Here is a 25,653-nt window from a genome sequence, read left to right as displayed (position 1 = left end):
GTGGAGACAGACAGTGGAGGGTAGGGGTGGAGACAGACAGTGGAGGGTAGGAATGGAGACAGGCAGTGGAGGGTAGGGATGGAGACAGGCAGTGGGATGGAGACAGACAGTGGGAAAGAGACAGACAGTGGGAAAGAGACAGACAGTGCAGGGTAGGGATGGAGACAGACAGTGGAGGGTAGGGGTGGAGACAGACAGTGGAGGGTAGGGGTGGAGACAGACAGTGGGATGGAGACAGACAGTGGAGGGTAGGGATGGAGACAGGCAGTGGAGGGTAGGGATGGAGACAGACAGTGGGATGGAGACAGACAGTGGAGGGTAGGGATGGAGATAGGCAGTGGAGGGTAGGAATGGAGACAGACAGTGGGAAAGAGACAGACAGTGCAGGGTAAGGATGGAGACAGGTGAGAAGGACAGAGGTGAGAACACACAGGACAGAGCCAAGGACACAGCTAAGGACAAAGGTGAGATTAGAGCTTAGGACAGAGCTAAGGACAGAGGAGAGAACAGATCTAAGGACAGAGGAGAGGACAGAGGTGAGGACAGAGCTGAGATTAGAGCTGAAGACAGCGGAGAGAACAGAAAGGTGAGGACAGAGCTAAGGACGGACTTGAGGACAGTAGTGAGGATAGTGATAGGTAGGAGCAAACAGAGCAGGCAGAAATGAAAACAGGCAGGAGAGGACAGGAGATTAAGGGCAGCAGAGGGTGATAAAGTAGATGAGAGCAGAGGCTCTAGAGAAGAGATGGTGGGAACAGACAGGTAAGGATAGAGTGAGGTGTAAACAGACGGGTAAGGACAGAGTGAGGTGTAAACAGACGGGTAAGGATAGAGTGAGGTGTAAACAGACGGGTAAGGACAGAGTGAGGTGTAAACAGACGGTTAAGGATAGAGTGAGGTGTAAACAGAAAGGTAAGGATAGAGTGAGGTGTAAAGAGAAGGGGAAGGACAAAGGATTGAAAGAAATGGAGGTGAAGACAGAGGAGAGGGCCGGCAGGAAATATAGGTGGGCAGAGCAGAGAAAAGACGGATGTGACGTCAGGAGGCGAGAACCGAAGCAGATGACAGGCAGGGGCGATGACAGACAGTAGGATATGTACGAAGCTTCGGTCAGACAGAGCTGTGGACAGAACGAGAGGAGACTGTAGGAATGACTTCCGGGCAGACAGAGGCGCGGGCTCGCAGAGGTCAGGACAGACGGAGGTGAAAGCGTCAGGGGGCAGGTGAGGGCAGGCTGTGACTAGGACCAGCCGAGGTGGACAGCGTGAGGGCAGACAGGTGGTAGAAGAGGCGAGGGCAGGTGGAAGGATAGTCAGTGACGAGGACAGGCAGAGTCTTGGCCTGAGGTGCGGGCAGAGGCCTGGGCAGAAGCGAGGACAGTCAGACGTGGGCATCGTGAGGGCAGACAGGTGACTAGGAGAGGCAGAGGCGAGGGAGGGCCTCGGGTAAGGCAGGGGTGGGCTCACTGAGGGCAGTCAGAGGTGGGCACAGCCAGGGCACACACATTAGCAGGAGAGGCAGAGGAGGGCACTGGGAGGGCAGGCAGGTAAGTAGGACAGGAAGAGGTGATGGCACACTGGGGAGAAGGTCAGACAGAGGTGATACCAACAAACACGTGAGCGCAGAGGTGCAGGAAGGTGTGGAGAGAGGTGGGGCTAGTGAGGGGTGGGCCGAGTCGGACAGGTACGTAGGCTGGGAAAGGTGAGGGCAGACAGCTGAGGTCAAATAAAGGTGAGTACACGAAGAGGTAAACTCACTGAGAGCAGAGAGATGACCGGCAGAGTGAGGGCAGGAAGAGACGGGCACTGTGAGGGCAGACGGGCGAGGGCAGGGAGAGAGGGGCACATTGAGGGACAGCTGAGGACAGGAAGGGGGGCTGCAAGTGAGGTGAGACAGGTGAGTGCAAGAAGAGAAGGGCTCGGTGAGGGCAGGAAGGTGAGAAGGGCAGGCAGAAGCAGGAGCAGAGGTGAGGACAGTAAGTGACTGGGACAGGCAGAGGGCAGGGGTGAGGAGTTAAGAGGAGGCACAGTGCAGGCAGACAAGCGCAGACAGGTGAGGGCAGCCCAAGGTGGGCACAGTGAGGGGAGCCAGGCGAGGCCCGAGTGATGGCACAGGAAGGAAAATAAGCCATACCAGTGTGGGTGAAGGAAGAGCTTAGGGCTGGGGCGAGGGCAGAGAGAGGTTGGCAGAGAGAAGGCAAACAAGTGAGGGACATAGGTGGGGCAAGGTCAGGCAGAGGTGAGCTCAGAGGGCAGACAGAGGTGGGCACAGTAAGAGCAGGCGGGTGAGGACAGTGGGCACAGCGAGGGCACAAGTGAGGGCATGCAGAGGCGAGGCCACAGGTGACGCCAGTCAGAGGTGGGCACAGTGAGGGCAAACAGGTGAGGGCAGGAAGAGAGGGGCACTGTGAGGGCAGACGGGTGAGGGCAGGAAAAGAGGGGCACAAAGAGGGCAGGAAGAGATGGGCACAGTGGGGGCACACAGGTATGAGGGCGGGCACGAGCTGAGGGCACTGAAAAGTGAAGATACACAAAGGACAGGGCAGAGGTACGGACAGGCACAGGTCAGCGCAATGAGGGCAGAAAGCTGAGACCGGGCAGAGGGCAGAAGAGAAGGGGCATGGTGAATAGGCGCGGATGCCACCATGCCACACTGCACGAGGGATCTCTTCGAGAAACTTACCAGGACCAGGCAGGGGGGTCAGGCAGTGCCCACCTCCGGAGAGCCAGGGCCCCGTGGGGAATGCGCAGGGTGTTTGGCTGCCCGCAGCCCCGGGACTGGCCGGGTGTTTACACACAAGGCCGAGCGTGTGCCCAACTGACTCAAACTTCATCACATGTAAAGCCCAGAGAGGTGTCCTCTTTCAGCCATGATCAGCCCAGAAACAAGAGCCAGCGAGGCTCCTCCCCCCGCCCCCAAGCCAGCAGAGGGATAGCATGGGGGGCGGGGGGCAGGCAACACGGGACAAGAAGAGCGGGGGAGAGTGGCTCCGGGAACAAGAGGGGGCGGAGGAGGAGACGGAAAGGAAGAAAGAGGGGAGGGAGGGGGTGTAGGGCTAGTGAGGCAGAGAGGGGAGGAGGAAAAATGGGAGGGTTTTAGGAGAAGGAAACTGGGGTAGAAAGAGGATTGGTTGGGAGCATGGGCGGGCAGTGGGAGGGGGTAGCAGGGCGGAATGGGGAAACAGTAGGGTAAATCAAGGAGTAGGGAAAGAGACTGGAATAACGGGAGAAAAGTTGGAGCAGGCGGGATGAAGCACTTAAGAGAGTTGGGAAGATAGATTTGCCGTTGAAAGAGGAGGAGAAGGGAATGGAGGAAGCAGCGTCAGGGAGATAAGTGGGGAGGAGGGAGAGAAGGTAGTAGAGAAGGTCTGGATAAATGTAAGTGTGGGAAGCACAGACCTGAAAGACACTGATGTGTTGGGAAGACTTTCATGTCTGTGTGCGAATTATTTCACCTCGGAAACACTTAGCTGATTCGGATTTCCATCCTTCCGAAGTCGATGACTTCAGCACTTTTACACAGGGTAACGTAATAGTAACGCTTGCCTCCAACAGTGCTTCAAAAAATGACAGCAGCTTGGTATGAAGCCCTATGAAAAACCATTGGCAACGCCAATAGGTCTCGCCTAGACAAGAGCTATTGGCAATGTGTTTTGCCTTGTTGTACACCAGTGTGGCTGCTGCCCAGCATGGTTAAAAGTTAGTGGCACGGAGTATCGTGGAGTGGGGGGAGTACAGTGTCAGAAATTGAATTTGTTGGAGTTGAGTGTCGTTGAGTGGAGTGGGAGTATAGTTTCGTAGAGTTGAGTAGAGGAAAGTAGAGTTCAGTGTTGTAGAGTGGGATAGATTGGAGTAGAGTGGGGTAGATTGGATTAGGATTGAGTAGTGTGAATTGAAAAGAGTGGATTTGATGGGGTGGATTGAATTGGAGTGGGGTGGTTGGGAGTGGGGTAAATTGGTTGGGTGGGTTAGATTAGCCTGGAGTGGGGTGATTTCGATTGGAGAGGGGTGGGCTGGATTGGAGTTGGGTGGACTGGGTAGATCGGAGTGGGGCGGACTGAACTGGGGTGGATTGGATTGGGGTAGAGTAGGGTAGATGGGAGTAGATTGGACTGGAATGGAGTGGGGGTGGATTGGAGTGGACTGGTGCAGATTGGATGGGGCAGACTGGATCAAAGAGGGGTGGATTGAAATGGGGTTGGTTGGATGACATTTCGGTGGGGTGGTGTGGACTTGAGTGGGGTGGATTAGAGTGGGTGGGGTTAATTGGAGTGGGATGATCAGGAGTGGGGGGACTGGAATACAGTGGGTGGATTGTATGGGAGTGGGTTGTATTGGACTGGAGTGGGTGGACAAGTTTGGAGTGGTGAGGGACGGATAGATTGGATTAGAGTGAAGTTAGGTTGATTAGGGTGGCGTGGATTGGAGTGGGGTAGACAGGAGTGGGGGATTGAATGGATTGGGGTGGATTGTATGGAAGTAGGTTGGTTTGGAGTGGTGTGGGCTGGATAGATTGGATTCGGATGGAGTGGGATGGATTAGAGTGGCTTGAGGTGGATTGGAGTGGGGTCTATTGGATTGGAGTGGGTGGATTGCATTGAGGTGGATTGGAGTGGGGTGAATTGGATTGAGTGGGGTGGATTGGATTGAGTGGGGTAGATTAGATGGGGTGGGTTGGAGTGAGATGGATTGGAGTGGGGTTGACAGGAATGGATTGGATTGGAGTGAGGTTGATTGGTTTGAGTGGGCTGGATTGGATTTGGTGAGGTATATTGGACTGGAGCGGGGTGGATTGGGGTGGGGTGGATTGCAGTGGTGTGATTTGGAGTGGGGTGGATTGGAGTTGGTGGATTGGATTGTGTCAGGTGGATTGGTTTGAGGTGGATTGGAGTTGGGTTGGTTGGATTGGAGTGTGGTGGATTTGTTGGAGTGGGGTGTTTTTTTGGAGTGGGGTGGATTTGATTGGAGTGGAATTGGATTGAGGTAGAATGGATTGGAGTGGACTAGATTTGAGTGGGGAGGATTGTGGTGGATTTGACTGGAGTGAAGTCGGGTGGATTGGAGTGAGTGGATTGGATTGGAGTGGGGAGGATTGGATTGGAGTGGGGTGGATTGGATTGACGTGGGGTGGATTAAGGTGGACTGGATTGGACTGGAGTAGGGTTGATTAAGATAGATTGGTTTGGTGTGGGATGGATTGGAGCTCGGTGGTTTGGATTGTAGTGGGGTGGATTGGGTTGCAGTGTATTGGATTGAAGTGAGCTGGATTGGATTGGAGTGGGCTAGGTTGAATTGGAATGTGTTAGATTGGACTGGAGTGTGGTGGGTTGAATTGGAATGGGGCGGATTGAAATGGGATGTAATGTATTGGATTGGGGTTGTGGTTGGATTAGAGTGGGGTGGATTGGACTGGCGTGGGTTGGATTGGAGTGGGGTGGATTAGATTGGGGTGGGGTGGATTGGAGTGGGTAGGATTGGAGTGGGTGATCTGGACTGGGTTTGATTGGTGCATGGTGGATTGGACTGGAGTGGGGTAGATTGGACTGGAGTGAGGGGGAATGGGCTGGAGTGCGGTGTATTGTGATAGACTGGAATGGAGTGGTTTGGGGTGAGGTGGATTGGAGTGGTGTAAATTGGATTGGGGAGGATTTGTGTGGGTTAAATTGTGGTGGAATGGAGTGGGGTGGATTGGAGTGGGGTGGATTAGACTAGAGTGGATTAGATTGGAGTGGGGTGGATTGGACTGGAGTAGGTTAGATTTGAGCGGATGAATTGGACTTGGCTGGGTTTGATTTGTGCGGGGTGAATTGGACTGGATGGGGTAGTTTGGACTGGAGTGGTGTGGATTGTCCTGGAGTGGGGTGGATTGTCCTGGAGTGGGGTGTATTAGACCGGAGTATAATGGGGTGGATTGGATTGAAGTGGGGTGGATTTGAGTGGATTGGGGTGAGGTGGCTAGTACTGGAGTGTTGTAAATTGGATTGGGGTGGATTTGTTTGGGTTGGATTGGAGTGGGGTTAATTGTGGTGGACTGGAGTAAATCAGATTGGAGAGGGGTGAATTGGGACGGAGTGGGGTAGACGATTGAGGTGAGGTGAATTGGATTGAGGTGGGACAAATTGGAGTGGGGCAGACTGTTTTGGATTGGAGTTGGGCAGATTGGAGTGAGGCAGACTGGATTAAGGCTAATTGTTTTGGATTGAACTGGGGCAGATTATTTTGGATTGACACAGATTATTTTGGATTGGGTTGATAATTCTGGATTAGAATGGTGCAGATTATTTTGAATTGGAGTGGGGCAGATTGTTTTGGATCGAAGTGGAGCAGATTGTTTTGTGTTGAAATGGGACAGATTGGAGAGTGGCCAATTGTTTTGGATTGGAGTGAGGAAGATTGGAGAGGGGCAGAATGGAGTGGGGCAGATTGCTTTGGATTGGAATGGGACATATTATAGTGGGACAGATTGCTTTGGATTGGATTGGGGCGAATTGGAGTGGGACAAATAGTTTTGGACTGGAGTGGGGCAGATTATTTTGGACTGGAGTGGGGGAGATTGTTTTGGATTGGAGTGGGGCAGGCTGGAGAGGGGCAGATTGCAGTGTGGCAGATTGTTTTTGATTGTGGTTTATTGGATTGGAGTGTGGTGGTCTGGGGTATCAGGGGGTGTTCGAAATGGGGTCTCGTTGGCAGAGGTATATACCCTTGTCCAAGTAGGGACCACAATCCTAGTCAGAGTAAGTCACAACACAATCCAAATTATCTTGTGCCCACCCTCAGGTAGCTTGGCGCTGAGCAGTCAGGCTTAATTTAGAAGGCAATGTTTAAAGTATTTGTGAAGAACATATACCATAACACAGTGAAAACACCACAAAAAGACATCACATAGGTTAAAAAAAAAATAGAGAATATTGAAGTGACTAAAACACGATTGAAACAATGAAAATCCAATGTACACGACCAGAGTTATGATTTTTTTAAATATTAAATCCAACTAGAGTGCCTAGAAACGCAATCACAGTGTTGTTTACGGAGTGGTTCTCAACAATCTGACACCTCTGGTGCCAGTCACAGAGTCTCATGGACCCCCAGGTCCAGTACCTTTTGAAAATGAGGAACAAGGACATCGCACTGAGTTGGAAAGAGGCATTGCTGGAGTTGATGCGGTGTCAGTCCCTTACGGATTCCGAGTAAAGAGGCATCTGTTCCGCGCTGCTGGGGGAGGTGATGCGTTGTCATCCACGATGCATCCATTCCTTGAGACCTTGCTGGATCATTGGTTCTGGTAGTGAAGCAATGACCCTGAGTGATGGCTGAGTCTCGGCAACATCCGACTTGCGTTGCAGGCCGTGGTCATTGCGTGCAGTAAGGTCTACGGAGCAGGAGCAGGCTGTGGCATTGCTGATGTCACTGAAGTCATTCCAGAGTCGCTGGAGTCGGGTATTAGCAAAAAGCTAGTAGTTGAAGTCTTTGCTGTCCTGAAGACTTCAGAACAGGAGACAAACTCACTCTAAGCCCTTGGCGAGCACTTTTGGGGGGAGGCAGAATCCTTCCAGCACAGTCAGAGGCCAGCAGGGCAACAGAAGGGTGTTAGAAATGGGGTCTCTAGTTGGCAGTCGGTTTGCACCCTGTCCAAGTAGGGACCGTCACTCTAGTCAGGGTAAGGGAGATACCCGGTCAGATAACCCACGCTCACCCCTTTGGTAGCTTGGCACGAGCAGTCAGGCTTATCTCAGAAGCAATGTGTAAAGCATTTGCACATACACACAGTAATAAGTGAAAACACTACAAAAGGACACCACACCAGTTTTAGAAAAATAGCCAATATTTATCTATATAAAACAAGCCCAAATACAATAAAAATCCAACATACAGTAAGAAAAATATCAATTCTACAAGATTTACTCAAAACTACAGTTCCTTGAAGTCGATAGCTCCACCTGGGGCTATGACGGCGTCGTGATCAACAAAACCAACAGTTCAGGCAGGCCACAGCGCTGCAGGCCAGCTACGGTGTCGTGAAGACCCGCAAACAGTACCTTGGATTTGCAGGGCATCGTGATCCTCGCAGTGATCTCCGGAGAGCAGCGTCACTGACGTCGCGGTGTCGGTTCCGGAGTCGGTGCAGGAGTCGTCGGGCCCTTGAGGTCACACGCATTGCAGATCGAACTCCAGGCTGATGAAGTCAGGTGTGCTGGCGTAGATGGTGTTGTGCCTGCGGTGCGAAGCAGGACGATGCGATGTGCGGTGTCCACATGTCACGGTGCAGGCAGCGGTGTCATCGTTGCTGAAGCGTTGTCGTCGGTAGGCCCAAGCCAGCGGTGCGGGACGGGACGGTGCTTCGTGATCTTCACGAGCGGTGTCCACAGGCCACGGTGCAGACAGGATGCCTGGTGACGACACAGGAGTCGATGGTGCTGGCGTTGGTGGATCGGGGCTGCGGTGTGGAATGGGACTGTGCTTCGTGTACCTCACAAGCGGCGTCCACAGGCCACAGTGCAGGCAGCAGCGCCGGTGTCAGCAGGAGCAGCGGCGTCAGGGATGCCCAGGCTGCGGTGTGAGCAGGCGATGCCGGAGTGTGGGGCCCACTGGTCGCGGTGCGAGCAGTGGCTTGGTGAAGTCGTTCAATGACGTCGTCGGGGAGACCAGGGTCGCTGTGCGAAGCGGGGCAATGCGCCTCCGTGTGGCATCGGCAGGTCATGGTGCAGACCAGCGGCGTCGTTGGTGGCATCGCAGTGGTTTCTCCTTTTCAACAGCACAGAACACACAGTTCCCAGTGCTGCAGGTCAGGGAAACTGAAGTCTTTGGTGTCCCTGAGACTTCCAACAGGAGGCAAGCTCTACTCCAAGCCCTTGAAGCATTTTCTCAAGCAGGACACACAGCAAAGTTCACCCATTGCACTCTTTTCAGGCAGAAGCAGCAACTGCAGGCCAGTCCAGCAAAGCAACACAGAAAAGGGACAGTACTCCTCCTTCAGCTCTTCTACTGGGCAGAGGTTCCTCTTGAGTCTAGAAAGATTCTAAAAGTCTGGGGTTTGGGTCTTCTTCTTATACCCAGTTCTGCCATTGAAGTTGGCAAACTTCAAAGGAAAGTCTCAAGTGTTTGCAAGATCCTTCCTTGTCCAGGCCAGGCCCCGGACAATCACCAGGGGGTCGGCATTGTGTGAGGGCAGGCACAGTCCTTTCAGGTGTGAGTGACCACTTCTCCCCTCCCCTCCAGCACAGATGTCTAATCAAGATATGCAGGCTACACCCAAGCCCCCTTTGTGTCACTGTCTAGAGGAGAGGTGTGAACAGCCCAACTGTGAAACTGACCCAGACGGGCAATCCACAAACAGGCAGTCGCATAATGGTATAAGCAAGAAAATGCCTACTTTTTAAAAGTGGTATTTTCAAACAGACAATTTAAAAAACAACTTCACTAAAAGATGTATTTTTAAATTGTGAGTTCAGAGACCCTAAACTCCACATTTTTATCTACTCTCAAAGGGAATCTGTGCTTTAAGGATATTTAAAGGCAGCCCCCATGATAACCTATGAGAGAGATAGGCCTTGCACAGCGAAAACTGAATTTGGCAGTATTTCACTGTTAGGGCATATAAAACACACTAGTATATGTTCTACCTTAAACATACAGTGCACCCTGCCCATGGGGCTACCTAGGGCCTAACCTAGGGCTGCCGTACATGTAGTAAAAGGGAAGGTTGAGGCCTGTCAAGTGGGTACACTTGCCAAGTCGAATTGACAGTTTAAAACTGCACAGACAGACACTGCAGTGGCAGGTCTGAGCCATGGTTACAGGGCTACTAATGTGGGTGGCACAACCAGTGCTGCAGGCCCACTAGTAGCATTTGATTTACAGGCCCTGGGCACCTCTAGTGCACTTTACTAGGGACTTACCAGTAAATCAAACATGCCAATCATGGATAAATCAATCAACAGTACAATTTCTATAGGGAGCACCTGCACTTTAGCACTGATTAGCAGTGGTAAAGTGCACAGAGACAATAAACCAGCAGAAACAGACGTGAAACAATAGAAGGAAGAAGGCAAAAAGTTTGGGGATAACCCTGCAAAAAGGGCCATTTCCAACAAAAGGCAGCAGTCCTTCTTAGCAAAGCAGTCCAGAGAGTCCTTTGAACAGCCAGGCCGGTCTTCTGACAGAGTTCAGGTGCAGAAGTGTCTGAGTTGGTCGGGTCAGAGACCTATTTATATACCCAAAAATGGCTTTGACGTGGGGGAGACTTCAAAGAGTGGTTTTGAAGTACACAAGTTCTCCTTTCTGCCCAGTCCTGACTTCCAGGGTCCCGGTGGGAGGTCAACAGTCCTTTGTGTGAGGGCAGGCCACCGGCCTTTTTTGAAATTTAAGTGTCAGGCCCTCCACCATTCCAGCCCAGGAACACCCATTCAGTATGCAGATGAAAGCAAATGTGACTGAGTGCCCTGTGTTTGTGGTTGTCTGGGTGAAATGCAGAAGGAAGCTTACAACCAGCACAGACCAGACATCGATTGGAGACAGGTTGTAAGGCACAGATGGTTTTAAGTGCAGAAAAATGCTCACTTTCTAAAAGTGGCATTTCTAAAATAGTAATATAAAATCCAACTTCACCAATAAGCAGTATTTTCTATCACGATTCTGGCCATTCTAAATATATGACTTGCTTACCCATTTTAGATAAGAATCTACCACTCCAAAAGTATATGAGGGCAGGCCTAATGCTAGTCTATGAAAGGAGAAGGCCTCACAGTAGTGGAAAACAAATGTAGGAATTTTTCACTATCAGGACATATAAAACACATATGTACATGTCTTGCGTAGCGCCCTGCCCTATGGGTTATCTAGGGCCTATGTTAGGGGTGACTTATATGTAGAAAAAGGGGAGGCTTGGCAAGTACTTTTAGATGCCTAGTCAAAGTGGCAGTGGAACTACTTATGTGGGTGGCACAATCAGTGCTGCAGGCCCAAATTTACAGGCATCCAGCACACGTAGTACACTTTACAAGGAACTTATAAGTAAATCAGATATGCTAATTGGGGATGAACCAATGTTATCATGTTTAAGGGAGAGAGCATATGCACTTTAGCACTGTTTAGCAGTGTTAAGTGCGCAGAGTCCTAAAACCAGCAAAAGCAGTGTCAGAAAAGTGGAGGGAGGCAGGCAAAAAGTTTAGGGATGACCACCCTAAGGCTGTCAGGTCTAACAAGGGGGAATTGGATTGGGGTGAGGTGGATTAGAATGCAGTGGGATAGATTGGATTGGATTGGATCGGTGTGAGGCAGATTAGAGTGTGGCAGAATATTTTGGATTGAAATAGGGTGAATTGCAGTAAAGTGGAGTGGGGTGAATTGGGATGGAGCAGGGTGGAATAGATTGGGGTGAGGTGAATTGGAGTAGGGCAGATTGCAGTGGGCAAGACTGTTTTGGATTGGGGCAGATTGGAGTGGCGCAGACTGTTTTGAATTGGAGCGGGGCAGTTTGAAGTGGGGCAGATTAGAATGGGCAGAAAGTGTGGGATAAATTGGGCAGATTGGAGTGGGGCATTTTGTGTTGGAATGAAGTGGGACAGATTGGAGTGGGATCAATTGGAGTGGGGCAATTGTTTTGGACTGGAGAGGGGGAGATTGGAGTGGGGGCAGATTGCAGTGTGGCAGATTGTTTTGGATTGTGGTGGATTAGATTGGAGTGGGGTGGATTGGGTTGGATTGGGCATCATGGAAGAATTGGATTGGGTTGAGGTGGATTGGAGTGGGGTAGATTGGATTGGGGTGGATTGGATTGGCATGTGGCAGATTGAACTATGGCAGATTGGACTATGGCAGATTATTTGGGATTGAAATAGGATATATTGTGGTGTATGGGAGTGGGGCGAATTGGGATGGAGCAGGGTGGATTAGATTGGGGTGAGGTGGATTGGATTGGAGTAGAGCAGATTGGACTGGGGCAGACTGTTTTGAATTGAGCGGGGCACTTTGGAGTGGGGCAGATTAAAGTGGGGGCAGATTGCAGTGGGGCAGATTGGAATGGGGCAGAAAGTGTGGGATTAGAGTGGGGCAGATTGGAGTGGAGCCAATTAGAGAGGGGCAGATTGTTTTGGATTGGAGAGGGGCAGATTAGAGTGGGGCAGATTGGAGTGGGGCAGATTGTTTTGGATTGGAGTGTGGCAAATTATTTTTGATTGGAGTGGGGCAAATGTTTTTGGATTAGAGTGGGCAGATTGTTTTGGATGAAGAGGGGCAGATTGGAATGGGACAGACTGGGGTGGACTGGAGTGGGTTAGATTGGAGTGTGGCCGATTGTTTTGGTTTGGAGTGGGGCAGATTATTTAGAAATGGAGTAGGGCAAATTATTTTGAATTGGAGTAGGGCAGATTATTTTGGATTGGAGTGGGGCTGACTGTTTTGGATGGGAGTGGGGCAGATTGTTTTGAATTGGAGTGGGGCAGATTGTTTTGGATTGGAGTGGGGAGGGTGGGAGGATTGCTGTGTGGTAGATTGGATTGGGGTGAACAGTTTGGTTTGGAATGGTTTGGATTTGAGTGGGGTGCATTGGATTGGGTTGGTCTGGGGTGGATTGGATTGAGTGGGGTGGTTTGGACTGAGTGGGTGATTGGTGTAAGGTGAGATGGGGTGGATTGGAGTGGGGTAGATTGGGTTGTAATGCACGATTATGTGTTAAAGCCTAATTTTAAAAATTCTCCATATGAAAGAAACAATGTCACTTTGCAGTATTTAGAACAAGATAATAGGCATCTTTTGAGAACAGCACCCACAAGCAAATACAAAAGAAAATATGAGTGCAAAGTGAGAAAAGAAGAGTTGGCAAACTAAAAGAAAAGAGTTAACTTCTACAAAACAAAATGTTACAATTTTGTTTTTGTCCTGCTGGGCTTTTTTTTGCCAGTCACATGTCTTCTGTTTGCAGGGCACTAGAAGTTAAAAAGAAAAAAATAGTACATCAATCACATCAAAAGCAGTGGACGGGTGCTGATTAAGTTGTAGCAATCAATGCTTGGTCACTGCTCCACGGGCAGGAACGGAAATTATAATATGCCTGCAGTGACCAAATACGGGACTGTAAATAACAGTACCTCTCAAGCCAATGAATAGGAAGCAACCAGTGGGCTCCAAGCCCTTTTCTGTTTACAAGAGTGTCTTGCAATTGAGACACATGCTCTAGTGCATGCTATTGCAGAATAGACCCTCAAAACAGGTTATTATTAAGTTGTTCATTTCAGTAGTGTATTGAGCATACCATGAACCCTAGTGCAGGGAAGTAAAATGACCCTTTTGACTGCTGTTGGTGTAGTAAAATAGAGCAACTGTCAGGGTCCAATGGCCCTGTGGGCCCGGTTCTGCTGCATCGGCTGCAACATTTGTAGCTGTGTTCCCTGGTTAATATTGTGGCAAATTATGGAGTATCTTCAACAAAAAGTAGGATTACGGGCCATTTGCAAATGCTAAAATACAATGGTATTACAAACATACATGTTTCATACCGTCCTGAGATAACATTTTCATAGGATTGCAGCACCTGGTTTGTGCTTTTAGTCCAGTTATTGGGCCAAGGCTTTAAGGCCCATGTAATTGTCACAAAACAGAAATTGTTGAATTTATGTACCTATATATTTATTACTTTACTGTAGAAGAAAAAAAAATTGACTCTCTAAAATGCACTGCTCTGTCTCACCCTAAACCCCTCTCAATATATCCTCTGCCTCCACTCTCTGACTCGTTCAAACCTTATTCTACTACAGTGATCACCCCCAAGACCCTCTCTAAACTCTTCCCTCCACTGTCCATCCTTGGATCACCCAAACCTCATTTTACTACTATGATCTCTCCAACAACCCTTTCTAAATTCTTCCCTCATGTATTCCTCTTTTGACTCATCCCAAACCTCATGTTACCAGTATGATCTCCCTTATCTATTTCTATAGATTCTTCCCTTCTCCATTTCTCCTTTTACTCATCCCAAACCTCATCTTTATACTGTATTCTCCCAAATAACACATTCTAGACTCTTCCCTCTTCTATCCTCCCATTACCCAATTCAACCAAACTAACAGGCACCGCTCAAATTAATTCATATTTCCCTATACTAATCCACCACTACCCCTTTTGGGTTCCGGAGTAGCATGTTACTCACTGAAAAGCACTTTGATGCCTCATCAGAGGTAGAAAGCACTATATAAACACAACAAATACAATACAAGATTAGCTGCCTCTAAGACATCACCATGACTATAATGGCAGAACTTGAATCTTTCCCATGATTTAGTAGCTCATCCAGTTTAGGTTTTTAATTTGCATTCTGGGATTTGTAGATTGTAGTTTTGTTTACTCCGTTACTAAATCAGGACTACAAGTTCCAGAAGGCTAAGAACACTCAAGGGCTGGATCAGTCACTCATGCTTGGAGGTGGGATACTTGATACCCTATGACTGCTGTACACCAGTGAGAAATCCAATATTATAGAAGGAAGGAAATTGTGCAGACTCCAATAAATGCTAGGTGTGCTTAATTTGTTTAGTTATGCATTTGTTCTTTCACCCACTTTCATTTTAGGGTTTTGTTAACTTCAGCAGGTAAAACAAGCACTGGCAAATCCAATAGGGCATCCCTTTGGGAACTATTGACTTTGCCAATGGTTCTTATCTAAGCTGTGCAGCATGGCTAAAGAGGAAATCAAACAAAAAGTGCTAAGACGCAGCAGCTGTATAATTTTATAGGCATGTGCACCTCACACTCATGCGCCTACAAAATGTGCAGGGCTATTTTTTCTTTTATTTACTAATCAATGTTTGATTGGTAAATAAAGATAAAAGATAATGCCAAAGTATTAAAAAAATGGGTGGGGGAAAGCTTCAAGGAGAAGGGGGGTGAAAGCAGCATGGAGAGCACTGGTGGAGGGGAAGGATCACAGAGGATGGAGTCGGAAACAAAAGAGAGGGTGATGGGAGAAGTACACAACATGAATGAGAGAGAGCAATGTGGAGCACGGGGAAGAAAAGCACACAGGGGGGAGAGAGTGCAGTATGGAATGAGGAGAGAAGCACACAGGTGAGATAATAATACAGGGAAGCAGAACACAAGGGCAAGCACAACATGTAGGGACATGAGGGAGATACACACGGGCGAAAGAATCGCAGAGCACGTGGGTGGGGCGAAGAGAAGTACAAAATGATGACATCTGGAAAACATGTACTCTGATGGAGTGCTCCACCAAAAAAGACAAACACAAAAAGAGGAGGGAAGCCCACACAACCAGTCTTCGAAGTTAGAATGACTGAGTTTGTAGGTCGCTTTATTAAAAGCATGCCATGTAATGCAGTGAACACTATGTTGTCTTATTCCCACTACACAGCAATTAAAATGTGCAAGGCAGTTGAATATGATGTTTATACAAATGTGAATCTGCCCAGTGAGCACTTGCTGTAGGGTTCACAGCAACATCCTATCATAGAGTTCCTTCTCAATAATGATACATTAATTTCCATAGATACAGCTGACAAGTGGATAGATAGCTACAACCAAAATGTAAATGAGTTTTAATCTTGGATGTGACTTAGCTTTATCAGATACCTAGATGCATAGTTTCAGGAGAGAACAAGTAATTCAAGAGTAAACAAATTCAAAGGAAGGCCACAACTTTCCATAAAACAACAATCAAGTGATATATTGAAAATGGTTGTTTAAAAATGAAGAGTTTCTACATTAACAGGGTGGTGATGGTTAGAGTACAGAGGTTAGGGTTGTGGTGAGGGTGATAGTGGTGAGGATGGTGAGGGTGGTGGTTGTAGGATGGTAGTGGTTGTGAGGGTAATGGTTGGGTAGTGGTGGGAGGGTGGAGGTGAGGGAACAGGTGGTGGTTGGGTGGTGTTGCCGGTGGTTAGGGTATGGTTGTGTTTAGGGTAAGGTGGAGGTTGTGGTTAGGGAAGGGTGGTGGTGGTAGAGTAGGGTGATGGGTAAGGTGGTAGAGCTGTGGTTAGGGTGGTGGTGGTTGTGGTTAGGGGTGTGGTGAATATGGTGGTGGTAGGATAGTAATGGTTAGGTTGCTGGTAGAGTGTTGGTAGTTGGGGTGAGGGTGGTTAGGGTTGGTGGAGGTTAGGGTGGTGTAGTGGTGTTGGTGCTTAGGGTATTGGTGGTAGTTATGATGGCAAAGGTAGTGGTGGTTAGGGTGGTGGTTAGGGTGGTGATGATTAGGGCAGGGTGGTGGTGGCTATGGTTGTGGTTAAAGTGGTTGTGGTTAGGATGGCTGTCGTATGGTCGTGATTTGTGTAGTGGTGGTTGGGGTAGTGGTGGTGGTGAGGGTAATTGTGGTTAGGGTAGTGGTGGGGGTTATGGTGATTCTTGTTAAAGTGGTGATTAGAGTGGTGATGGTTAGTGATGTGCAGGTGGTTAAGGTAGGGGTGTGAGAGTGGTGGTTAGGGTGGTGGTGGTTATGGTGGTGGTAGTTAGGGTGGTGGTACTTAAATTAGGGGGTGGGTGGTTCAGGTTCGATAGTAGTGGGTAGGGTAGAGGGGATTAGGGTCATGTGTTGCTTAGGGTGGTGGTGGTAGGGTGTCGTGTTAGGGATAGGGTGGTGGTGGTAGGCTGGTTAGGATGGTGGTAGTTAGGTGGTGGTGTTGGTGGTTAGGGTGGTTTGGGTGGTGGTGGTGATTAGGGTGGTGGTTGAAGTGGTGTTTAGAATAGTAATGGTGATGAGTAGAAAGTGGTGGTGACTAGGGTTGTGGTTAGGGTGGTGGTTAGGGTAGAGTGGTAGTGTTTGTGGTTCTGACAGGGTGGCGGTTAGGATAGGGTGGTGTGGTTAGGGTGGTTGTTAGGGTAATGATTCGGTTGGTGGTAGGGTGGTTGTGGTGGGTAGGATGGTGTTAGGGTGCTGGTTTGGGGGTGGTTTAGGTCAGGGTGGAGTTTAGAGTGTTGGTAGTGGTTATGGTTGTAGTGGTTAGGGTGTGGTGGTGGTGATGGTTAGGGTGAGGGTGATGGTAGCTAGGGCAGTGGTGGTTACAGTCATGTAGTGGTGGTGGTTGTGGTGGCTAAGATGGTGGTGCTAGGGTGCTGATAGGCTGGTAAGGTTGGTGGTGTTTAGGGTGGTGCTGGTTAGGGACGTGAGGTTGGTGGTTAGGGTGGTGGTGATGTTTATGTTGGCGTTAGGGTGGTAGTTTGGGTGGTGGTTAGTGTAGTGGTTAGGGTGTTGGTTTGGCTCAGGGTGGTGATTCGGGTGCTGGTTAGGGTGTTGATGGTTGAGGTGTGGTGGTGATTAGGGTGAGTGTAGTGGTGATGGAGGTTAGGGTGGTGGTGGCTATGGTGGTGGTTAGGGTGGTGGTGTTGGTGATTAAGGTGGTTCTGGTGGTAGGGATGGAGGTGGTATGGTGGTGGTTTGGGGTGGTAGTAGTTTGGTGGTGAGGGTGGTGGTGGTATTTAAGGTAGATTGATGGTAGTAGTCATGGTAGGGTGGTGGTAAGGGTGGTGGCGGTTAAGGAGATAGTGGTGATGGTGGTAGGGTGTAGTGGGGTTAGGGTGATGGTGGTAGGGTGGTTTGGCGATGGTGTGGTATCAGTAAGGTGGTGTCTGTAGGTTGGTGGTAATATGGGTGGTGGTATGGTGGCAGTAGGGTGGTGGCTTTAGGGGTGACTGGGTGGTGGCACATTGATACGTAAGTAGGGTGGAGGTGATAGGGTGGTGTGTAGGGAGGGTGGTGGTAGTAGGGAGTGGTACGGTAGTGGTACACATACTGGCATGGGAGAAGGCAAGGACAACAGTAGAGGAAGAAATAACAAGCATTTGCAATGCAATAGGTCTAGCATTTTCTTAAGTTAGAGCTACTGGCATTGCAAATTAATAACTGGACTTTTCTTGCCACATAAATTGGTCAACCCTGCCTCATGCATTTGTCTTTTCCTGCCGTATAATTCCAGTAGCCCAGCATTTAACTAAAGCATATTCAATTATCATACAAACCTTCATCAGAAATAAACTTTTGGCATTAGATTGTAATGCTCAAAACACCATAACAAAAATATAATTTGGGACAGATTGAAGGATGAAAGGAAAACAGGAGTCGGGAGCAAAGATGTAGAGGCCAAGCGTAGTAATGGTGTCATGGGCCCTGGAGTAAGAAAGGAAAATGGTTGATTGCAATTTCGATAGGAAAATACAGCAGTAATTAGAGTTGGGTGAGGTCCATAGGCTCCATTGATAACTAGGGCTCAGAATAGAAAGCGGATGGGGTTAGAAAAAGAGAGGTGAAAGAATACAACAGACAAAAAGAAGAAAGAGAAGGGGCTGCAAAGAAATAAAAGAAGAGAAAGAAAGAACGAGAAAATGAACACACAACTAAGAGAAGAAATAAAGGAAACGTGTGAGACAAGATAAAAAGGGAAGGAAGCTATCAAATGAAAGATAAAGAGGAAAAAATAAAGAAAGAAGTGTGAAAAGAATGAGAAAAATGAACATTAGAGAAAAAAAAGAGAGATGGTTGAGAGAAACAAGCAGCAAAAGAACCAGGGCTTATATGTACTGACACATTTCCCACTGACACAGAATGGGAAAACCACTTTGACACTGTGGTCTGACATGTAACTTGTGGCTTCCACATAGAGACAGGAAAAGAGGGATTTATAGTAAAACGTGAATTGACAGATAAAGATAAGAAAAACACCAAAGAAAGGAAGGAAGAAAGGTCTAAAAAAAAAGTGAAAGGACCCATACTGAGTCAAAGAAAAGAGCAAATAAAAAAAGACAAAGAACAAATGAAGTTAAGAGAAAAAAATATTCAAAGAATGAACACCTGACGAAGAAAAAACTGAGGATTTAAATAAGAAAAGAAATAACCATGTTTTTATGAGTTTGAAAAAGGAGGGAGGAAGAGGGAAATGAATAAAGGGAGAGGTGTAGAAATAAATAGTTCAAGAGTGAAACTGTAAACATGTGGATATTAAGGCCCATATTTATACTTTTTGAGCACCACGTTTGTGTCATTTTTTGACGCAAAAGCGACACAAACTTACAAAATCGAATTGTATTTTGTAAGTTTGCGCCACTTTTGCATCACAAAATGACGCAAATGCAGTGCTAAAAAAGTATAAATATGGGCCTAAGAGCTGGAAGAGAAAAATAGGGGAGAAAGAAAACATTGACAGTAAACAGAGTAAAGGAAAGAACGGAGTGAGATGGGTGAAACAGACCCTCCCAAATAAAGATGGCAGCTAAGAATAGATTTAATTGGCTCCCCCATGTCCTCAAGTAGAAGTTAGGCAGTGGAATAGCAGGGGGCACTGCAGAACAGCAGGAGGTGCATTAGCATTGTTATATGTGAACCCCAATACAGCAATATTGAGGCACTTCAGATCAGGTGCAGGGATAACAGAAAGGCAGCGGGTGAGGAATGAGAAACGTAGCGCTGTGTAATTCCTGGAATAATGGGGTGCTGCAGGTTAGTGTTGAGGTGCACTGACAGAGCTGTATGTGGGCTGCAGTCGTGGAATAGTAACGGGCACATGAGATCAGAAGTGAGGTATGTTAATGGAGCTATGTGTGGAACCTAGTATTGGCGTGCCAGTGTTACCGAGTGATAGCCTGGAGGTGCCCTGGTGAAGCTGCCAGTGGGCCCAATATGGCAGTGGCATTGCCTCTGACCCACAGAAGCGAGGGGCCCTGAAGGGAGTGTGTGTGAACCTTCGTTGCTTTCGAGTCTGGGACTTGTATTACTGCTTTCTTAGAGGGATAAATAACATAATTGGATAACAAATCATAGAGGATGCCAATTTAAGAAAGAATTGAAGACTCACCTCTTTAGAGAACAGTACACAACAATGCATTACCCATCCACAACACAGCTTCCTCTCCTATTACTCTTTGGATTTATGCTTGTATTTACACATGTATAATGCTCTACTACCTTTTGACTAGATTCCCAATATAGGAATACCATATACTCACATACATACATATAAGACTACAAATCACAGAGGGCAACATTAAACCTTGGCTGAATGAACTACTCAAGCGTAGGCATAGGAAACTTAAGTAAACCACTGTCTACCCTCTACATTACACCGGTAAGATACCCTGTGTTCAACTCCTCTTCAGCAGCACAGCCATCAATGTGCAGTAAGTACAGGTGAACCAGGGCCCAGGGATCTTAGAGACTCAATGCACTCACTGTATGGCTTTATTTTACTGTGTAGCAATTGGACAGGGGGTGGGGGCAATTTATGTAGCTTACACCAAACACCATGGCTCAATTGCCATGCCATTGCCCTTCACCATTTTTGCAATTTCTCATGATGGAGAACCTATGACTGTCTTGTTACAAATATCCCCTTACTAAACCTCAAATTGACCTCAATGGTTCACCTTTGTTGAACAGTAATATTTTGCTTTATGTTAGTGGGCCTTGTTTTAGAAATAATGATGTCAGATTAGTGGTAGGTTATGCCTCATGTACGCAGCATGAAATAGCTGAGAGCTGTAATTTTCCACAGGTAATATCTGTCAAGGTTGCGGAACTTGTTGCCCTTACTGGACCTTGTATTTTAGCCACAAAGAATAATACTATTTTCTATCAATTAAAATATGTTTTTGGTGTTGCTCGTTACTTTGGGCTCCAGTGGATGCAGTGGAGTTTCTTACATGTACACTAATAAAGCGTGGGGTTAATGAACAAAGCTTGCTCAATGCCCCTCAGCTCTGAAGGGAGGGATTGATAGCTACAAATTCTTGCTGTCATACAGGAATAGACCCCTAAATGTGAAGAGAGTTTGCCCAAGCAATGGCTACCTCAGGTATCAAGATGGTTGATGGTGAGACAGAACTGGCAAAGTGGTTTGATTACTGTATGGATATTGTCACCCAGTCTAACCCGACTCTGCCACGGTATTACAATTTAGCAGGGATCAAATGATTTGTGGTGCAAACACCCACTGGGTTGAAGCATTTTTCCCTTCCATTGTCCAGCAGTACCACCAATCCCGTGATATTTGTCAACCGTACAATATTGGTAAGAGTGGCAAGAATATCGGCACTGCACGCCCAGCCCCTTGGTGCCCATTCCTTTCACATACAAATTGACTTTATTCTGATGCCCCACTGCTGCTTCTGCTTACAAGTGTTGGCTACATTGTGCATAATTTTGGTGTCGATGTAGCCTTTCCCTGCCCATGGGCAGATGGAATCACTACAGCCAAAATGCTGATCCAAGATTTTTTCCCAGGGTTTTGGATTCCACTTAATCCCAACATGACAAAGAGACTCATTTTGTGTCATACAAAATCCAGGAGTTGTGCAAGGCTCTAGGTTTTCAACAACATTTCCATTGTGCTTACCATCTTGAGCCTTCCAAAACAGTAGAATGTTTTAATGGAATGCTGAGAAATAAATGATCAAAAATATGAGTAGAAACAGGACTCAAGGGGCCTGATGCCCTACACTTTATGTTGATGAGAACCACCCTTAACCAAGAACTAAGTACGACTTGATTGAAATTTTCATGGGCAGAACCATGATTCTTTTGTCTGTTCCTCCAGTGTCTACAGCTTTGCTATGTATATATATATATATATATATATATATATATATATATATATATATAATTCTTTATTTGGTCTCCTTGGACCATAAAAACAACAGCATACATTTCCATTACTATCAATACAAAATCATCTCATAATCACTCATATATAAAAAACACTACTAGGGCCCTTGATAAGTTCCCATTCAATCAATAGCTTATCTAAAATACAATTTATACTTCATAATTAATGGTTTAAAATCCTTTTAAAATATGCTTACCTATAAAACAAGATATTTCATACTACTATAAAAAGAGCTCCTCACCATTTCTAGGCCAGGACACAGTTATTTAACATTTGGTTGTGCCTAAGCATAGATTATACATTACTAACATGTTAATCAATTACAGAAAAACTAAAAACCTTACATTTCATATTACTGCTCTGTCCATAGACTTTCTCTGAAAAATTATGTAGCTTAAAAAGTTAACTAAAATACCACATATTTCAATAGAGGGTAACATCTGGAGATATAAATAGGCGGGACGGCATTGTCGAGTGTGTAAAGATCTTAAAAAAGGAATTAAGAAACTCTTTCTCAATTTTTTATAAAATGTACAAAAGAGAACCACATGTATTGTACTTTGTGCTGATATTAAGTCAGAAGGGCAAACCCATAATGTTGGACTCCAATTGTTCATGATAGGAAAAGCTACCAGATGATGAAACGTGTCCATCCTCAACCGAGTAAGAAAAAAACGATGTCTAGGTTTTACTACATGCATCAAATAAAGTTGCATTCGGTTCGTGGTCAAAATCAATTGATTGGCCTTGACACTACTTTTTTTAAACTCTACTGACTACCTCAAATCTTCTAGATACTTCATGGACAGGGGCCTCAGTTCTTTCCTACTTAAGGTCTCCAATAATTTTGGCTTATCATAATATTCTTTATGTTCCATATTTAAAAAAAAAATCCTGAGATAGTTCAGCCATGGGACTTTTAAACATTCTGTCAAAGCCATAGAATCCCGTAAGATTGATCTCTTTAGGCCAGCATGTTTTGAGGTCCAGATTTTCTGAAATAACAATATGGTTTGCATCTTTATTAAATCCACCAAATAAGAAGCCCCTAGTTCAGCATGACTAACATATGATGAAGTGGCCTTTGGGACCATTAATAAATATCGCAGAAAATCATTTTCCACAGTTTGAACCACATTGCAATTAATATATCCCCATACACCTGCTCCATAGGTGACAGAAGGGATGCATTTAGCTCTATAAACTTTCAAAATGTTATGTGGTGTAATCGTCCCTAGCCGCTTAGAGAAATTCTTCAGGGCCATAGTTGTCTTAATAAACTGTAATTTCTTAGCCTTTACACAATGAGTCCATGACATATCTTTATCAAACATTATTCCCAAATAGGCGAATGTTGAGGTACTGTCAATCTTCCCACCTCGCATGGTAATATCTCTGAACTTGATGGGTTTCCTGCCACATTTCATTGTAAAGGTTTTAGAACGATTAACATTGAGGCCCAATTCTGACATGTAAGTTACACAAGTTGTTAAGAGTCTTTGTAGAGCTATTAGGGTCCGGGCCATAAGAACCGCATCATCTGCATTAAGTAAAGCTGGGATCGGGCGATGACCTATTTGCGGGAGATCTTTACATTTACTTATTAATTCTGATTCCAGTTTATTTATATATAATGAGAATAGAAAGGGTGCTTATACACAACCTTGGCGTACACCTCTATGTATACCAAATGGTCTAGTACATTCCCCCCATCCCGTATCTTACCTCGCCCTACTTCCTGAATACAATTCCCGTATAAACTGGATTATTGTCATTTCTACCCCCAGTTCATTCAGGATTTTCCATAATTTATCATGAGCCACACAGTCGAATGCTGAGGACAAATCTATGAAGGCCAAATACAAATTACCTTCTCTAGTCTTTGTGTACTTTCCAATTATAATATTTAGATTCAGTCCCTGTTCGACAGTACCTATTCCTGAACGCAATCCATACTGTAATTCAGACAGGATGTTATTTTTTTTGGCCCACTCTTGTAGTCTATTTAAAATGATTCTCCCTGCTATTTTAGCTAATGAATCAAGTAATGAGATGGGTCTATAACAGGCTGGGTTAAGGTAATCGCCTTTTTTAAATATGGGGACAATAATAGAGTCATGCCATGATGGGAAAGGACAACAGGCCCTCAACACCTGGGTCAATAAGGGCCCCCATAATTGGATGTTGGCCTTATATAAGTCTACCGGAACACCATCAGGGCCCGGAGCTTTTCCGGGTTTACTTGCATTAATGGCTTCTACTACTTTCTCTAATCCAAAGTGAGGTGTTACGATCATGGGTAAATTGTTCTGAGTAAACTCGCTAGTTAAAGGATCGAATAAATCTAGCTCAGGAGCCAGGCCGTATATCTCGGAAAAGTGGCCAATCCAATCCTCTTCTGCTATTGCATTCTCCATTCTGGGGTCTTGTCTGACCCCTGGAGCAGGAAAATTAATTATTTTCCAGAAGAGGATATTATCTTTCAAAAGACTAGCATTATGAAGGGATTTCCAAGTTTCCTCCTTCAAACAAATTTTCCTTTTCCTAATGGCCTCCTTATATTCATATCTTCGGATCTGTACCTCACTTGGGCATCTTGGTGTGGTACTTAGCGCCTTTTTAGTTTTTTATGTGCTTTCGTACATTCCGAATCAAACCATCCCGTTTTATCCCGTTGTCCCACCTTTCCTCTTTTGTTAGTCAAAGCTTTTTTCGCACCTTTCAATATCGAAGAAAAGGCAGTGATACATTTAGCTGGGTCTATGTCTTCAGTAAGGCAGTCCACAAAGTCTGACGTATGTTCACAAATTAACTGTTTCACAAGACCCTGCGGCTCTATTTGGGACCATCGCAATGAATAACCATTGCGTGAAGCCAGTTCAATATCGTTTACCATGGCAGCATTGTCCTTCTGGGGCTGTGAGATAGATGTTAATGAAATCTGTAGGCTCTGGGGAAAGTGATCACTTCTTGCTATATCATGAAGTGAATATTTAGAGAGATAATGTGCAAAATGGTTAGACATTAAGACATAATCAATCACTGTATCTGCTCCCCTACCATTGAAGGTTGGCCTAAATTGCAGTTCATCAAAATACATTTCATTTATAAAAGACAAATTAAATTTATGCACCAATACATTCATAGCGTCACCTCGAGAAGTATGAGTGAAATGAACCAAGGGACCCATATCTTCTTCATACAATCCACAAATCTTAGTAGAGGGTTCCTTACAAAGATGGGTATTAAAATCACCACCTCATAAGATTAAGCCTTCTATCCTGGATTGTGCACAAGCTTCCTATAAATCCTCTCCCAATTGTAGTACGACAGCAGAGACCTCTCCCATAGGTATGCTATTATAAAGATTGATGACCACTAATTGGATCATCTGGTCAAGGTCACATAAAATCACTTCATGATATACATTTGAGTTTTGCATCTTTAGTTTTTTCAGGGTGAGCTTATTTGAAATGTACGTGCATAGACCCCCTTTAGGGCGTCTGTGTCCTGAAGGTACTGCTGGGGTGTGATATGTTTTATACCCGTTTGTATGTATGGGGTTTAAATGCCAAGTTTCCTGTAAACATACGAAAGAAAAATCTCCAATGAAGTTTGTTCATTCCTCATATTAAGCTTATTACTTAGGCCAGCCACATTCCAAAAGAGTAAGGCTATTTCTAATTTCTGTTGACTCTGGTCCCGAAAATTATTTATGGTCAGAGAGTTTAGACCACTATGGGCTATAGGGGTTAATACCCTGAATGGATCTTCCTGCCTTGTCTTTCCCCATTCCACGTTTGTCTCTAGTACCATCTTGTTAGGGATTGCTGTCTCATCCTAGCTAAGTCAATCCTGGTCTTCGAGGGTCAACAAGTCTTGGAACCTGTTGCTAGTAAAGGTGGAATCTACATTAATTTGATCTGTAAAATGACTTGATTGAATTCTGTTAAGGCTTTGACCCACAGGGCTCTGATAAAAATAGCCCAGGGGTAATAATGAGATACCCTGGTCAGTGACATACCTTGCCCCAAGTTCATAAATAAATCTCTCTACTAGAT

At 46.1% G+C, this 25,653-nt stretch overlaps 1 protein-coding gene across 3 annotated transcripts in view; it reads right to left on the bottom strand.

Annotated features, from left to right (window-relative positions):
- The window catches only part of LOC138267622 (P2Y purinoceptor 4-like), a 178,489-nt gene that overhangs the window by 136,300 nt on the left and 16,536 nt on the right, over positions 1 to 25,653 (bottom strand). Inside the window, exon 1 of one of the 3 annotated variants that reach the window (XM_069216709.1) lies at positions 2,683 to 2,995. The exons of 1 other annotated variant lie outside the window; for it this stretch is intronic. The gene's annotated coding sequence lies outside the window, so the exon portion shown is untranslated. Of the gene's footprint in view, positions 1 to 2,682; positions 2,996 to 25,653 lie in introns of those variants that run through there. One more of the 3 variants, XM_069216704.1, reaches the window with a different exon arrangement.

Source organism: Pleurodeles waltl, chromosome 12, assembly GCF_031143425.1.
Source record: "Pleurodeles waltl isolate 20211129_DDA chromosome 12, aPleWal1.hap1.20221129, whole genome shotgun sequence".
NCBI lineage: Eukaryota > Metazoa > Chordata > Amphibia > Caudata > Salamandridae > Pleurodeles > Pleurodeles waltl.
Note: the sequence above shows the minus strand (reverse complement) of the source record. Positions and strands in the feature narration are given on the sequence as shown.